Below are 15,853 nucleotides of genomic sequence, written 5' to 3' on the forward strand. Positions count from 1 at the left end.
CCCTGGATATACTTGTTGATTTTCTGTCTGGTTGATCTGTCTAATATTGACAGTGGAGTGTTAAAGTCTCCCACTATTATTGTGTGGGAGTCTAAGTCTCTTTGTAAGTCGTTAAGAACTTGCCTTATGTATCTGGGTGCTCCTGCATTGGGTCCATATATGTTTAGGATCGTTAGCTCTTCTTGTTGTATAGATCCTTTTACCATTATGTAATGGCCTTCTTTGTCTCTTTTGATCTTTGTTGCTTTAAAGTCTATTTTATCAGAGATGAGGATTGCAACTCCTGCTTTCTTTTGCTCTCCATTTGCTTGGTAAATCTTCCTCCATCCCTTTATTTTGAGCCTTTGTGTATCCTTGCATGTGAGATGGGTTTCCTGGATACAGCACACTGCTGGGTTTTCGCTTTTTATCCAATTTGCCAGTCTGTGTCTTTTGATTGGTGCATTTAGTCCATTTACATTTAGGGTTAATATTGTTATGTGTGAATTTGATACTGCCATTTTGATGCTAAGTGGCTGTTTTGCCTGTTAGTTGTTGTAGAATCTTCATTATGTTGATGCTCTTTAGCATTTAGTGTGATTTTGGAATGGCTGGTACTGGTTGTTCCTTTCTATGTGTAGTGCCTCTTTTAGGAGCTCTTGTAAAGCTGGCCTGGTGGTGACAAAATCTCTGAGTACTTGCTTGTGCACAAAGGATTTTATTTTTCCTTCACTTCTGAAGCTCAGTTTGGCTGGATATGAAATTCTGGGTTGAAAGTTCTTTTCTTTAAGAATGTTGAATATTGGCCCCCACTCTCTTCTGGCTTGTAGTGTTTCTGCTGAGAGATCTGCTGTGAGTCTGATAGGCTTCCCTTTGTGGGTAACCCGACCTTTCTCTCTGGCTGCCCTTAGTATTTTCTCCTTTATTTCAACCTTGTTGAATCTGACAATTATGTGCCTTGGGGTTGCTCTTGTTGCGGAATATCTCTGTGGTGTTCTCTGTATTTCCTGCATTTGAGTGTTGGCCTGTCTTGCTAGGTGGGGGAAATTTTCCTGGATAATGTCCTGCAGAGTATTTTCCAGCTTGGATTCATTCTCTTCATCACATTCTGGTACGCCTATCAAACGTAGGTTAGGTCTCTTCACATAGTCCCACATTTCTTGGAGACTTTGTTCATTCCTTTTTGCGCTTTTTTCTCCGATCTTGGTTTCTCGTTTTATTTCATTGAGTTGATCCTTGACTTCTGATATTCTTTCTTCTGCTTGGTCAATTCGGCTATTGAAACTTGTGCATGTTTCGCGAAGTTCTCGTATTGTGTTTTGCAGCTCCTTTAATTCATTCATATTCCTCTCTAAGGTATCCATTCTTGTTATCATTTCCTCAAATCTTTTTTCAAATCTTTTTTCAAGGTTCTTAGTTTCTTTACGTTGATTTAAAACATGTTCTTTTAGCTCACAAAAGTTTCTCATTATCCACCTTCTGAAGTGTAATTCCATCATTTCGTCACAGTCATTCTCTGTCCAGCTTTGTTCCCTTGCTGGTGAGGAGTTTTGGTCCTTTCTAGGTGGCAAGGCGTTCTGGTTTTGGGTGTTTTCCTCCTTTTTGAACTGGTTTCTTCCCATCTTTGTGGATTTATCCACCTGTCGTCTGTGTAGTTACTGACTTTTTGATTGGATCTCTGAGTGGACACCCAGATTGTTGATGATGGAGTATTTCTGTTACTTGGTTTTCCTTCTACCAGTCTAGCCCCTTCGCTGTACGACCGCTGAGGTCCACTCCAGGCCCTGCTTGTCTGGGGTGCACCTGTAGTGGCTGTGGAACAGCGAGGGATGCTACCAGTTTCTTTTTCTGCTATTTTTGTCCCAGGATGATGTCTGCCGAATGTCAGTCTTATGGATATAGAGGGGTCAGGGAGTTGCTTGAGGAGACAGTCTGTAGGAGCTCAAGTGCTGAGCTGTGAGCTCTGTTGTTCATTCAGGGCTGCTAGGCTGCTATGTTTAGTTCTGCTGCAACCTAACTCATAAGAAAACCCCTTTTTTTTTCCTCAGATGCTCTGTCTGGGGGGGGGTTGGGGCTTTCCTTGTGAGTGTCCGCCTCACTGTCCTGCCCAGCTAGGAGGCAATCTAGTCACTTTTTGCCTGCCGAGGCTCCGCCCTGCTGGTGTGGGGTTCGCCCTTTTCCTGCAGGCTCCGCCCTTCTGCTGTGGTATCCGCCCTGTTGCCTCGGGCTATGCCCTGCGGGGGAGTCTCTCTGTTGTACTGGGTTGCCTCGGCAGCGACAGGCTGCGTCAGCAATGGGCGTGTACCTCAGTAGGGGCTGATTGCCTCGGTAATGGCTGACGCCCCTCCCCCGCGGAGCTCCACTGTAAAAAAAAAACCTATTCACCGGGAGCGTTTGGAATCGCAGTTTTGTTTGTCGCACTGCGCTCCCCCAAACGCTGAGTCCCTGGGATTTCCTGGGCTGGGTCACAGTTCAAGACCCATTCAGTCTCAAGTTCAGCCCTCTCGGGTCTTAGTTTGCCAGTTCAACAGGGCACCCGTAACAGTGCACTTTTGTATGGAGCTCTGTGGAGCGCCTCTGCGCTCCGGTGCGGGCCGGAGCCGCACCGGCTGCCGGCTATGCCAGCGGAGACCTCTGCCTGGCGTCCCACATCTCTTTTATACCTGGGAATTTCCCCGTTCTGTGGGCAACTAAGATCCGTCTGGAAATGCTTCCCCGACTCACCCTCTCCGTGTGTCCAGCGAGAGCTTCAATCCTGGGTTGTTCTCACAGCGCCGTCTTGAGTCCTCCCCTCAAATACAATTTTTTAATGAATTTTTTTGCCTGTTTATCTTTCTGATTCTATATTTTATTTTTTAAAACTTGTATTCTTAGTTGCTTTATTTCCTGTATGTTAATTTTTCCAGTATCTAAAATCTGTGAAGATCTAAACCTGTGAGTTTTTTCCCCCTTGATTCTCATTAGTAGAGGTCTCTTTCCTTGTATCTTAGGGTTATCTTTTTATGCACATATATTTTGGTCAATGTGGTCTGTGGGAATGCTGAGTACTTAAGTCAGGGGATGTTTTTCTCCAGAGAGAGTTTGTTTGCATTTTCTTTTGATGGGAGCCAGGGGTCAATATATCTGGAACCACTCCCACTTCACCCCCTTCCCAGCTTTAATTGTCCAAGCTTAGTGTTGAAATTACAATTTCAGCTACTTACTTGGCAAAAGACCAAACATCTATTATCCTGGGACAGGCTTTCATGTGCTTACATCTCACTATCTCTGTTCTACTTCCATATCATGTTCATTTATTTTATTCTTCTTTAATTTTTTTATGCTATATTTATATTTTTGACCCTCAAATTGTAATTTTATAATTTTTATATTTTTAAAATTTTATATTTTTTAACTTTGATATTCTTTACAATTTTTATTTTTTATAAACTTAATATTTTGTGTTTTTGGCCCCAAAATTATATTTATGGTCTCTTATGTCCTATAAACCCAGAAATATATTAAAATATGTTTTATCCAGAATCTAGTAGTACTTTAAAATATCTAGTGTTTTATTATGCGAAAAGAAATATTTTATATTTAATACTTTGTTATTCTTCCTAAAGTCCCTCATGGATAACAACAATATTGTGTATGCTTGCTGTCTTGGCGTTAGATCAGCTCCACACAAAATAGTTAATTGGTATCCAATACACAACAAATGAATTAATAGAGCTTTATTAGAAATATTTTATCTTTATAATATTGCTTAAATAGCTAACAATAGCTAAAATGTACTAAGCATTCAAATATAGCAGGCAATATTCTAACTATATTGTCTGAAATGTCTAATTTAAGCCTTCTTGTTTTCTTATTCTACACATAAGGAAACTGAGGCAGAGAGAAGTAAATGAATTGTTTAAAATTAAACCTTATAAGTGATCCCATCATGACTGATTTTTTTATATTCCCTGGTCATAGAGCTACTTGAAGGTACTATTGATGGCTCAATGTGCCCTCGTTGTGGGAATGGTAGCATCTATGGAAGGGAGATTTAAGCATATATAAGTATATACATGTTTAGTTGTGTATACTAACACACACAAAAACACACAACCTAAATCCCTGTACACACATGTTTACTATACAGACTTCTTTATTACATTTTTCTAATAGGAGTCTGCTATGACTCAAATAGAGTCCCCAGATTCTGTATTATGTTAGCACTTTGAAAAAATATTGGGGAACATTTTATATCTGAGAAAAGCCAAATACTCAAGGCAAACCTAGAAATGTTCTTGTCTTTGATATGCAATATTCAGTGTTTAGAAGCAAGGCACACTCAGTTTCTTTTCAGGCAATGTGTCCTTAGGATAATTTTGTTTGATGTGTTAAATTAACCTGTAAACTCACATTTTTTCTATCTCCATAGCAACAAGATAAAGCCAATTTTGTCAGAGAAATATTTTTCTCTCTTTATTAGGAAAAAAATGTGGAAACAAAACAGTATAGCAAGGAACTTAAGAACATTTACTGAGAGTGTCTAGGATCAAATTTCAGGTCCACTCCTCTCTCTGTGATCTTGGACTGACTTAATCTCTTAGTGTCTCAATTTCTTCATCAATACAATGCGGATATTAATAGTAGGTACCTACCTGATAAGAATTTTGTAAACGTTAAGGCTGAGTGAATATAACTAAGTAACTGAATGAATGAATGAGTGAATAAACAATTCGAAGATGTTGCAATATTTGCCACAATATAAATATATATATGTCATTTTAGTCAATGTGATCTGCTCGTTTTCAAATAAATATCTCTTTCAAGTGGATGACTATAGATACCATTCTTTAGAGACTTTATCAACTTTGATTAACATTTGAAAAGAATTTTTTGATTCCTATGAAAAGTCTTACATTATAATCATGAATATGTATTAAGTACCACATGTTTGCTAATTTTGTCCAAAAGTTGAATATCTCAAGTTACATTTTATGGTGCTTCATTTTTATATTATGCAGCTTTTGAAAAGGTATTATTTTCTTTTTGAATAAAGGATTCTAAGGAATATTGAAATTTTAATTTCATACATACTCTCTAGAATTCTAGAATTTAAAAGAAGTTTACAATAAACTTGATGTATTTTTGAAATATTATAATTAAAAGGCACTGTACACCTCTGCTACGTGCCTCCAGAAGCATGTGCTGAGCTCCTTTAGGAAGTTAAGTATGGGTATAATGGTCTGAATTGTTAGGTGACAGTTGATAGCAGATGTAAAAGTTAAATAAGAAGGGAAAAAAGATGGCAACAAATCATCAATAATCCATTCACTATTTCCTGACTTAACATGGTTTCCTCTTTTATTAAGTGTCTTCAAAGTGTTAGAGTTCATAGAAAGTGATTTTGTGGCTGGAAGAGAATAGTGTGTGAAGCTCCTGGAGTATTACCAGAGATGTCTTTCAAGCTCCTTTTAGTGAAGCTTGACAGAACCATACACTCAAATTATGCTTCAAATATTTATTTTGTATTGGATAGATATTAAGCTGTACGTTATCGAAAAGAGATTTTTCCCCCTCCTCATTTTAGAGGGAAAATGGTTCCTGGTTTACTCTTTAATGTTAACTTATTCTATTTTATTGGTCCAAAGTACCTGTGCCCTTCTTCTCTTCTCCTGTATTTGACCCCTTTCCCGTAACCTTAATGTGGCTAGAAAATTTCACCATCACTTTTTAAAAGAAAATCATCAATATCCACCAATGCATTTGATAGGATAAATAAGTTAGCATTTGTGGATAAATCTTATATGCATGGAACATGAGGGCATCAGAGTACCATCGCAGTTTATCTAAGAGCTGAAAGGAAGACATTCATAATCATTAATAAGTATATGAACTTTATAATGTAAGCACAAGAATGCTCGCAGTTGCATAGCTTAAATAGAAAAAAAGGAAATAAATGTATTTTTATAGGGCACTGGCTGAATAAATTATATTACATAAATATATAGTGAATCATTACAGTCACTGAAATTGATGATATTGAACAAGCATGACTTATAGGAGGTACAGTAAAGGCAACATTATTTTTGTCTTTGACATGTATAAATTCATTTCAAGTGACTAGTTTTTTTCTTGTCCCTAGATAAAATTTAGGGCAACTTTCATGACCACCTTTATGGCCTCCTCCAAGTTTGTGGGCCAAGAGCTAACATGTCCACTTTAGGGTAATGACAAAAATATTAAATTTTTCTCATCTGGGACCATATTAGGATAGCCAGTTAAGAGCAAGATATGTCCTTTTTCTCACAACTTTAGAAACTGTCTTAGTTCATTTTCACTTTCTAAAACAATACCTGATACTGGGAAATTTACAGATTAAAAAAAAATATTTCTTACAATTCTGGAGACTAGGAAGTTCAAGGTCAAGAAGCTATATCTAATGAGTGCCTTCCTGTGGGAATCCTGCAGAGGCTTAAGGTGATACAGGGCATCACTCGACGAAGGGGCTCCTGAGAGACAGGCAACCTGGCTTTTATAACAGACCCACTCTTATGATAATTAACCTGTTTTCTGGATAACTAATTAACCCACTATTCCATATATGAATTAATCCATTTATGAAAGCAGAGCTCTCATGACCCCATCACCTCATAAAGTTCTTACTGGATTTTTTTGTTTGTTTTGATTTTGAGACAGAGTCTCACTCTGTTGCCCAGGCTGGAGTGCAATTTTGTGATCTCATCTCACTGCAACCTCTGCCTCCCAGGTTCAAGCGATTGTCCAGGTTCAAGCGATTGTCCAAGTTCAAGCAATTGTCCTGCTTCAACCTCCTGAGTAGCTGGGATTATAGGCACATGCCCCATGCCCAGCTAATTTTTGTATTTTTAGTAGAGATGGGGTTTCACCATGTTGGTCAGGCTGGTCTCAAACTCCTGATCTCATGATCCACCCGCCTCGTGTGAGCCACTGCACCCAGCTAAATCCCTACTTCTTAATACTGTTACATTGGGGATTAAGTTTCAACATGACTTTCCCAGGGAATTTAAATAGTAGCAGAAACATTGATTTCTGATCCTTTAAGAGTAGAGTCAAGTGAAGGGGTAGGGCATATTTTAGTTTACTATTCCTTTTATGTGATAACATCACAGTTTCTAGTTTTGGCAGTGGTTTGATGACAACCCTTTCTCTGTGGGAAGTGTTTTTATTGTTTTTTAAGAAACCCCCCTCTTCTGCAATCTCTGTGGATTTCTTATTTGCAGATGGTAATACACTCTTGTTGTTGCTTAGAACTATTTTTTTTGTCTCCTGGTTATTTGTGGTCCATCTTTGAGAGATCCTATCTCTATTTAAGACATTCATGATAACTCTTTTATGTGTGGCCAACATTAACCCAGTGGAAACACTCACACATTCTTTATCCTGAGCAACTCAGGATCACAGGCTGATTGTAATACAGAAACATTTCCATTTTACTCCATCGTTACATCGTTAAAGCCAGTCAGTCACTCACCATTTTGATGTCTCAGACATAAGTCACGCCCCTTTCTATTGTGTCCAAAGAAATGTCAGAAAACACAGCTCTCCATTTTGTTTCCTAATGACTCCTCTTTTGAAAATAAATGAAGATGAGGTGCGTTCTCTACCCTTTCTCTCTGAGACTAAAAACCAAATTGTCTACCTTAGGGTATGCATCATATGATGACATAAAAAGAAAAGGACATCATTATAAAAGGTTCATTCTAAAAGGAAGATTGAAAAATTAAAAATGCTGTAGTCACTGGAACTTGACATGTTAGCATACCCCATGAACAGGAATAGTTTGGATTCTCAGTCATGGAAGTGGAGTGAATTGGGAGATCAGCCAAGCATTGGACATCCCCTGATTCTGTTCTCCAAGAGAATTTCCTCCATTTATTATCCTTCATTGTCTTGGTTCTACCTTCTGAGAGAATCTTCCTTGTCATTCTCCGTCATGACCATGCGTGAGATGAGCAACTGTGAGAATGCTCCTTCTAGAGCATTCTAGAGGAAGCACATCATTAGCTTCCCCCTTCTTGGTAATCTAAAATCATGGATCTAAAGGTAACCTTAATTGCTGAACAATTGGAGGTTTTCATGAAATAAGTTTTAGGCTTCCTTAGTGCTAGTTTCATTCTAGTTTAATGTGCTGCTGGTCATTTGCTTCTTGCCAATCCCATGCACTAATTGCAATGGCCAGATACTCCATGATCTTATATTACATGAGACTTCCCCTCTTAACCAGCCATCTCTTTTACCAGTTTTCTTGCTATTTCCTGCTTATCTGTCTCATCTCCTACCAACTCTAGTGTGAAGTGGAAAAGTAAGATTTCTAATGCAATAACAGTCTAAATCATTAATGTATGCCACAGAATTTCCTTACAAAACCCTCCTTCCCTCATGTCTTTCATAAGCCAACTTTATCTAAAATTATCTTTTATAAGACTTCATTGAAAGAAAGCACATATTTGTTACCAGCCTTCAGTTCTTTTTAAAAATTATTTCCCCTAATATTACACACTTGAGGAACAGGTAAAAATTAAGTAACTATTTCATAAAATCATAATTAGATTTGGCATTTTCGAGGCTTAAAATAATTTGAGTTGTCACTGCCCTATGTTCCACCTTGGACCTAGGCACACTTGTGTAAAAGATCTGGTAATAAATACTTTTGCTTTTACAGCTCTATGGTTTCTGTTGCAGCTTCTCACTTGGACACTGTAGCATGACATAGGTAGATAATATGTAAACAAATAGATGTGGCTGCCTTGCAATGAAAACTATTTACTGGCCAGACCCTGTGGCTCATGCCCGTAATCCCAGTACTTTGGGAGAGGCCGAGGTGGGTGAATCACTTGAGGTCAGGAGTTTGAGACCAGTCTGGCCAAAATGTTAAAACTCCAGCTCTATAAAAATACAAAAATTAGCCAGGCATAGTGACAGACACCTACAATTCCAGCCACTTACACCTAAGTGATTCTCCTGAGGCCGGAGAATCACTTGAACCCAGGAGATGGTGGTTTCAGTGAGCCAAGATTATGCGATAGTCTACCTTGTTACCTCAGACAGTTCCACATTTTAGAACATGGTACTTTCAATTTCTTGCTGTTCTGAAATAAATTCTGATCTGACGGTAACAGAAAATCTAATGCAAAACAGTTTAAACAGTGAGGAACGTGATCTCATTCTTTTATGCATAATATCCCATAGTGTATATGTAACACATTTTCTTTATCAAATCTTTTATCGAGGAGTATTTAGGATGATTCCACATCTTTGCTATTGTGAAGAGTGCTGCAATGAACACATGCATGCATGTGTCTTTATAACAGAATGCACTTTATTCCTTTGGGTATATACCCAGTAATGGGATTGCTGAGTAAAATGGGATTTGTCTTTTCTTTGAGGAATCACCACACTGTCTTCCACAATGGCTGAACTAATTTATACCCTGACCAACAGTCTATACGAATTTTTTTTCTCCACAACCCCACCAGCATCTGTTATTTTTGGACTTTTTAATAGCCATTCTGTTTGGTGTGCGATGTTATTTCATTGTGATTTTGATTTGCATTTCTCTAATGATTAGTGATGTTCAGCTTTTTTTATGAATTATTGTTAGCCCCATGTATATCTGCTTTTGAAAAGTATCTGTTCAGGTCTTTTGCCCACTTAAAAAATTTTTTCTCGTACATTTGTTTATGTTCCTTATAGATACTGGATACTGGACCTTTGTTGGATGCATAGATTGCAAAAATTTTCTCCCATTCTGTAGATTGCTATTATCCTTAACAAACTAACACAGAAACAGAAAAACAAATACCACATGTTCTCACTTATAAGTGGGAGCTAAATGATCAGAACACATGGACACATAGACAGGAACAACCACACTGGGGACTTTTGGAAGGTGGAGGTTGGGAGGAGGGAGAGGATCAGGAAAAAAAACTAATGGGTGCTAGGCTTAATACCTCGGTGATGAAATAATCAGTATAACAAACTCCCACGACACAAACCTGCACTTGCACAGCTAAATTTAAAAATAAAAGTTTTTAAAAAAGAGAGGAACATTTCTTTTCTTGCAACTCTGAATTAAGGCCCTTTCAGAATTATTTGATGCATCAGTTCAACAGCTCACCCATCATAATTTTTCATATGTCTCTCATATGATTTTTATGTACCGGTTTTTCTCACATTTTGTCTCTTGCAACTTATTTGATGGACAACTTAAATGTATTTTGTTTTGCTTTGTCTTATTTTTGTATACTTACCTAAATTCTAGATATTTCTGATTGCATTCCTTGGTGTGGTTTATCCTGTTCCTTGGTTTCCCTGTATTTTCTGTAACGTTAAAGTCAGTTTTGAAAACATGATCAGATCCAGATTCAATTTTTATCAAGAGTATCTCATAGTATTTCCCTAAGGCAGGACATAATGCCTCTCTCTTTTTTGTTTTGCAATAATAGCAGTCATTGATGATAATTGTATGGATTTATTATTTCATCATTAGAATAATTCATTATTTCACTAGGCCAGGACCTCTAAAGACACAGAACTTGAAGCTCATTTAGGTTGTTACATATACAAAGTCAAAGAAAATATGTGTCAAAAATTATCAGCAAATCTAATTTCAAATTGCAGCTTGAATAGGACCTTTCTGCTGCTCCTCCTTCACTACCATGTTAGTTCACCACTGTTTTTCTCTTGCTCAGACAACTTCAGTAACACCTTAGTTATCCCCACTTTACTTCCTCTAGCCTGTTTTCCACATAGTAGCAGAGTGAGTCTTCAGAAACTACCATTTGACCAGATCTCTTTTTTTTAACCTTGTAATGAACTTCCCATCTCACAAAAAAATTAAAGACAAATTTCTTATCAAGGTCTACAAGCTCCTACATTATGTAACTCTTAGCTTTCTTTTTTTATTTTCTACCACTCTCCTCCTGCTCACTATTCTGTGGACACAGAGCACTCCTTATTCTTCCTTGAACATTTCAAGCATTTTAAAATCAAGACCTTTACATTTGTTATGCGTTTCCCAGATGTTTGTGTGCTTTGCTTCCCATTTCATTCAGAATTTTTCTCATCCTTCACCTCCTCAGAATGAAATTTTGTGATCTCACCTTTCAAAATTGTTCCATTCATTACTCTTTGTTCCCGTGCCCTGATTTTTTTTCTGAATTCTTTTAAATACCTGACATTGCATGCATTTATTGACAGTTTTTCCCACTTGTATGTGAACTACATGAAGGAGGGATTGTGTTTGTGTTGATCATCCTCTTGATATGATAGGACGAGGGCAGTGTCTATCACATAGTAAGTGCTCATTAATGCAAATATTTTAATGAAAGAATGAATGAATCAGAACAAGAAACTACATTAAATAACTCTTAAGTCTTCATAAAACTCTATGTAGGTTACACAGTGTGAAAAGTTTTATCTTCTATTTTATTAGACTCCATGTTGATCTAAGAATTCTGGGCTTACATATTTTATGAGGCCAGTTTAATGTTCTATTGCCTAATCACTTCGGAAAACTACTGCTTCCTGAGACAAATTTACTCCCCTTCTGCTTCATAGAAGACCTCTGCCTCCTTTCTTTATATTTGATTCCATTTAAAGAGGAAAAAAATATTCTAGTGAGTAACAGTATTGAGAGTAGAATTAATGCATGCAAAGTTCCTAAAATGTTGTTGATACTCAATAAAAGCTAACAATGCTAGTATCAGTAATCACAGGAGCAGTTGCCGTCATTATTCAACTACATTGTGTTGGTTTTGTTTATGTTTCCATAAGATACTCACAGTTTAGTAAGAAGTCAAAGGGAGGGTCACTTATCAAAATATTTATAGTTATATAAACATTATTAACCTTGAGATTAAAAATATACATGGAGAAATATAATAGTGATTTTACCGAAAGGCTTCATAAAATATGAACTACTTAAAGGAAAACCATAAAATCCATGGCTTGTACAGTCAAATTAAGTTTTTATGATTACATTACTAAATCTCGGAAGATTTGCTAATAACCAGTGGCTAATTTCAATAAGGTATTTATATATATATGTGTCTATGTATTTATAATTCTATATTTATATTTACTTGTTTAAGGAAGTCATTATATGGTAGTGTCTAATAAATATAGTGTTTGCCTCATAATAGGCATTTTAAAAACATTACTTTTTCTCCTCCTCACACTCTATGGGTTTTTATCCTTTTCATGGGAAAGAATAATAAATTTTCAGCATCAAAAACAGAAGAATAATTTCATTAGGTAAAATATAATTTGCTTTAAGTGATATCTTCAAGTTCCTGATGCTTGAAATAATCCATTTCTAGAATTCTCCTCAGTCACCTTTGGATATCATAGTGCATTTCCTACATTTCTTCTGACCTTTCATTCTTAGAGTTCTTCTCTCAAATTTCATTCTTGGAGTTATTTTCTAAAAAGTTCTCCTAAAGAAATTAGAAAGAAGATGTGTCCTAAATGTATATGCTTTAATTATTTCTTTAGTTCTTTAGTTATTAGATACTGTTACTTTTCCTGACCAAACCCAGTAATGGAACGTAACTGAAAACCATTGAGAAGATATTGAACCTCAGGATACTAATAGCCGAGTCTGCCCTTATTCTGTATAGGCTAACTTATTAGATGATTGAGATAGTTCATGACTACCTTCTGTAAATGTTATGCATAACTGATTATAAAGAGCAAATCATTGTGACCCAAAAGTTATAAGACAAGACTTGACACTGGCAAAATTACATATGAATCTTTGAGAAATAATTTACCTTCTATTACTATCAGTTTCTTTATGAATTAAATGTGCAGGTTAATTAAATCAGTAGTTTTCAAATTTAGAGAGCATGAGTGTGTGAATTAGAAATTTGGATTCTCAGAACCCTCCCTGAGAGAAGTAGTTTTCCTGAGAAAGGTTGAGGAATCTGCATTGTAATACATACTACAGGTGACCTTGGATCTCACTGTGAAATTTTATAAGGTCTCTTCTAGCTCCACAATTTCTAAAAGGTTTTTTTTTATGTTCTAAGCATTGTTTCCAGTGGTATTTTTACATTTTAAGCCCTGATAGCACAATCACTAAAGTGGATCAAACTGAGAATGCTGTCAGACACCATGTTTTATCACTCAGAACTGCTGCTAAAAGACTGTTGTCATAGTCCATTTGTGGTTCAGAATATCACAACAGAATATCACAAAATTATTAATTTTGTAAACAATAGAAATGTATTTCTTGTGGGCTTGGTGGCTTAGAAATCTACGAGCGAGTTTTTGACAGGTTGTGTGTCTGCTACAGGCCTCTTTGCTATGTCCTCTGTCCTCACTTGGCCGAAGAGCAGAGAGCAAGAGAGTGCTCTCATCCACCTTGAAACCTTTGATAAAGGTGCTATTCCCATTCATGACACATAACCCTCATGACTTAATCAACTTCCACAGGTCACACTTCTTAACACTGGTACACTGGAGATTAAGTTTCAGTATGAATTTTGGAGGGGACACCATCATTCAAACCATAGCAATGACTGAATTCAACTTTTAACATTTTCACTGGGAATTCCATTTTATATTTCTATAGAATTTTTATTGGTGAATCACAAGGGCCTCGGAAAACTGGTTTGGCATAGTTAGAAGGTTTGCAGTTCATATGGACCTACCTCTCACAGAGGCAAAATAAGACTGAACATTGGATATATCATTAAGTTTCAGGTAGCAGTTTTTGCAGGAGCTGAACCATTAAGCCAGCCCAGTGCAAACGGTCCAATAATCTATGGCAGTGCATGTGTGTGTACTGGTGGCATTACCAATGATTTCTAACATGATGATCTGTATTGCCAATTTCTTTGTTGTTCTGATTCACACAAAATATCTTACTCTTTACTGTCAAGTTTGTGATGATTATTTATATGTTAGTAAAATCAAGACATTATTTATATTTAATTTTCTTAAATGCTGGGAAATAGAAAACTGAAATGTATATATTTGTATATATGTGTATATGTATATATATGTGAGTATGTGTTTGTGTGTGTGTATATACTTACATATATATGAATGCCAGAGTTAGAAAACACTTAGGTCATAGAGTCCAAAATCCAATGTTGCTCATTGATTGGAAAACACAAAACAATCATTTCCAAAATCAAGTGTTCCAGTTAGTTATCTGAATATGTAATGAAACTGTTTATCTCTGTGCCTTTCTTCATCGTTTCTATTACTTTGAGAGCTCAGCTCTATCCTTTGAAAATCATATGCGAGGACTCAAGATGGCGCTGTGAAAACAACCCAGGATTGGAGCTCGCGTTGAATCCGCAAATGGTGAGTCGGAGCTGCATTTCCAGACTGATCTTTGTTGCCCACAGAACGGGGAAACTCCCAAGTATAAAATAGATATGGGACGTCAGGCAGTAGGTCTGCCTGGCGAAGCCGGCAGCCAGGGCAGCAGCGGCCGGCCCTACCCAGCAATCACCACAGGGCACGCTTGTCTGGCTGCCCTGTTGAACCGGCAACCTGAGACTTGAGAGGGCTGGACTTGAGACTGAACGAGACTTGGACAGTAGGCCAGCCCAGGGGATTGCAGGGACAGATCGTTTGGGATACCCAGTGGGACGAACAAAACCGCAATTTCAAACTATCCCGAGCAGACGGTCCGAGAGGCTCTGTGGGGGAGGGGCTTCCACCACTAGCAAGGCAACCCGCCCGAACTGAGATACACGCCCACTGCTGACTCAGCCAGCCGTTGCCGAGGCAACCCATCCCTACTGAGATACACGCCCACAGCTGACACAGCCTGCCGTTGCTGAGGCAACACACTACAACGAAGAGACTCCACTGCAGGGCGTGGCGGAGACCACAGCAGAGCCTGCAGGAACAGGGCAAATCACACAACAGCAGGGCGGAGCCTTGGCAGCCAAACAGTGGCTAGTCTGCCTTCTAGCTGGACAGGACACCTCATCGGACATCAAAAATAAAGCCCGAATCCCCCCAACACAGAGCATTTGAGAAAAAATGGGTTTTTTTAAATGAGCTCTGTTGCAGCAGAATCAAACATAGCAGCCTAACAGCCCTGAATGAACAACAGAGCTCACAGCTCAGAAATTGAGCTCCTAAAAAGAACAGACTGTCTCCTCAAGCAGCTCCCTGACCCCTCTATATCCAAAAGACTGACATTTGGCAGGCATCATCCTGGGACAAAGATAGCAGAAAAAGAAACGGGTAGCATCCCTCACCGTGCCACAGCTGCTAGAGGTGCACCCCAGACAAGCAGGGCCTGGAGTGGACCTCAGCAGTCGTACAGCGAAGAAGCTAGGCTGGTAGAAGGAAAACCAAGTAACAGAAATACTTCATCATCAACAATCTGGGTGTCCACTCAGAGACCCAATCGAAAAGTCAGCAACTACGCAGACGACAAGCGGATAAACCCACAAAGATGGGAAGAAACCAGCGAAAAAGGGAGGAAAACACCCGAAACCAGAACACCTCACCTCCTAGAAAGGACCAAAACTCCTCACCAGCAAGGGAGCAAAGCTGGACGGAGAATGACTGTGACGAAATGACGGAATTAGACTTCAGAAGGTGGATAATGAGAAACTTTTGTGAGCTAAAAGAACATGTATTAAATCAATGCAAAGAAACTAAGGAACTTAAAAAAAATATGAGGAAATGATAACAAGAATGGACAACTTAGAGGGGAATATGAATGAATTAAAGGAGCTGAAAAATACAATACGAGAACTTCGCGAAGCATGCGCAAGTTTCAGTAGCCAAATTGACCAAGCAGAAGAAAGAATATCTGAAGTAGAAGACCAACTCAATGAAATAAAACAAGAAACCAAGATTAAAGAAAAAAGCACAAAAA

General features: G+C 37.9%; 1 protein-coding gene across 4 annotated transcripts in view; it reads left to right on the forward strand.

The window, feature by feature from the left end:
- ANO3 (anoctamin 3) overlaps positions 1–15,853 on the forward strand; it is a 436,084-nt gene that overhangs the window by 194,862 nt on the left and 225,369 nt on the right. Inside the window, exon 2 of one of the 4 annotated variants that reach the window (XM_078339269.1) lies at positions 14,227–14,313. The exons of the other annotated variants lie outside the window; for them this stretch is intronic. The gene's annotated coding sequence lies outside the window, so the exon portion shown is untranslated. The remainder of the gene's footprint in view (positions 1–14,226; positions 14,314–15,853) is intronic. 4 annotated transcript variants of the gene reach the window in all.

Source organism: Callithrix jacchus, chromosome 10, assembly GCF_049354715.1.
Source record: "Callithrix jacchus isolate 240 chromosome 10, calJac240_pri, whole genome shotgun sequence".
Lineage (NCBI taxonomy): Eukaryota > Metazoa > Chordata > Mammalia > Primates > Cebidae > Callithrix > Callithrix jacchus.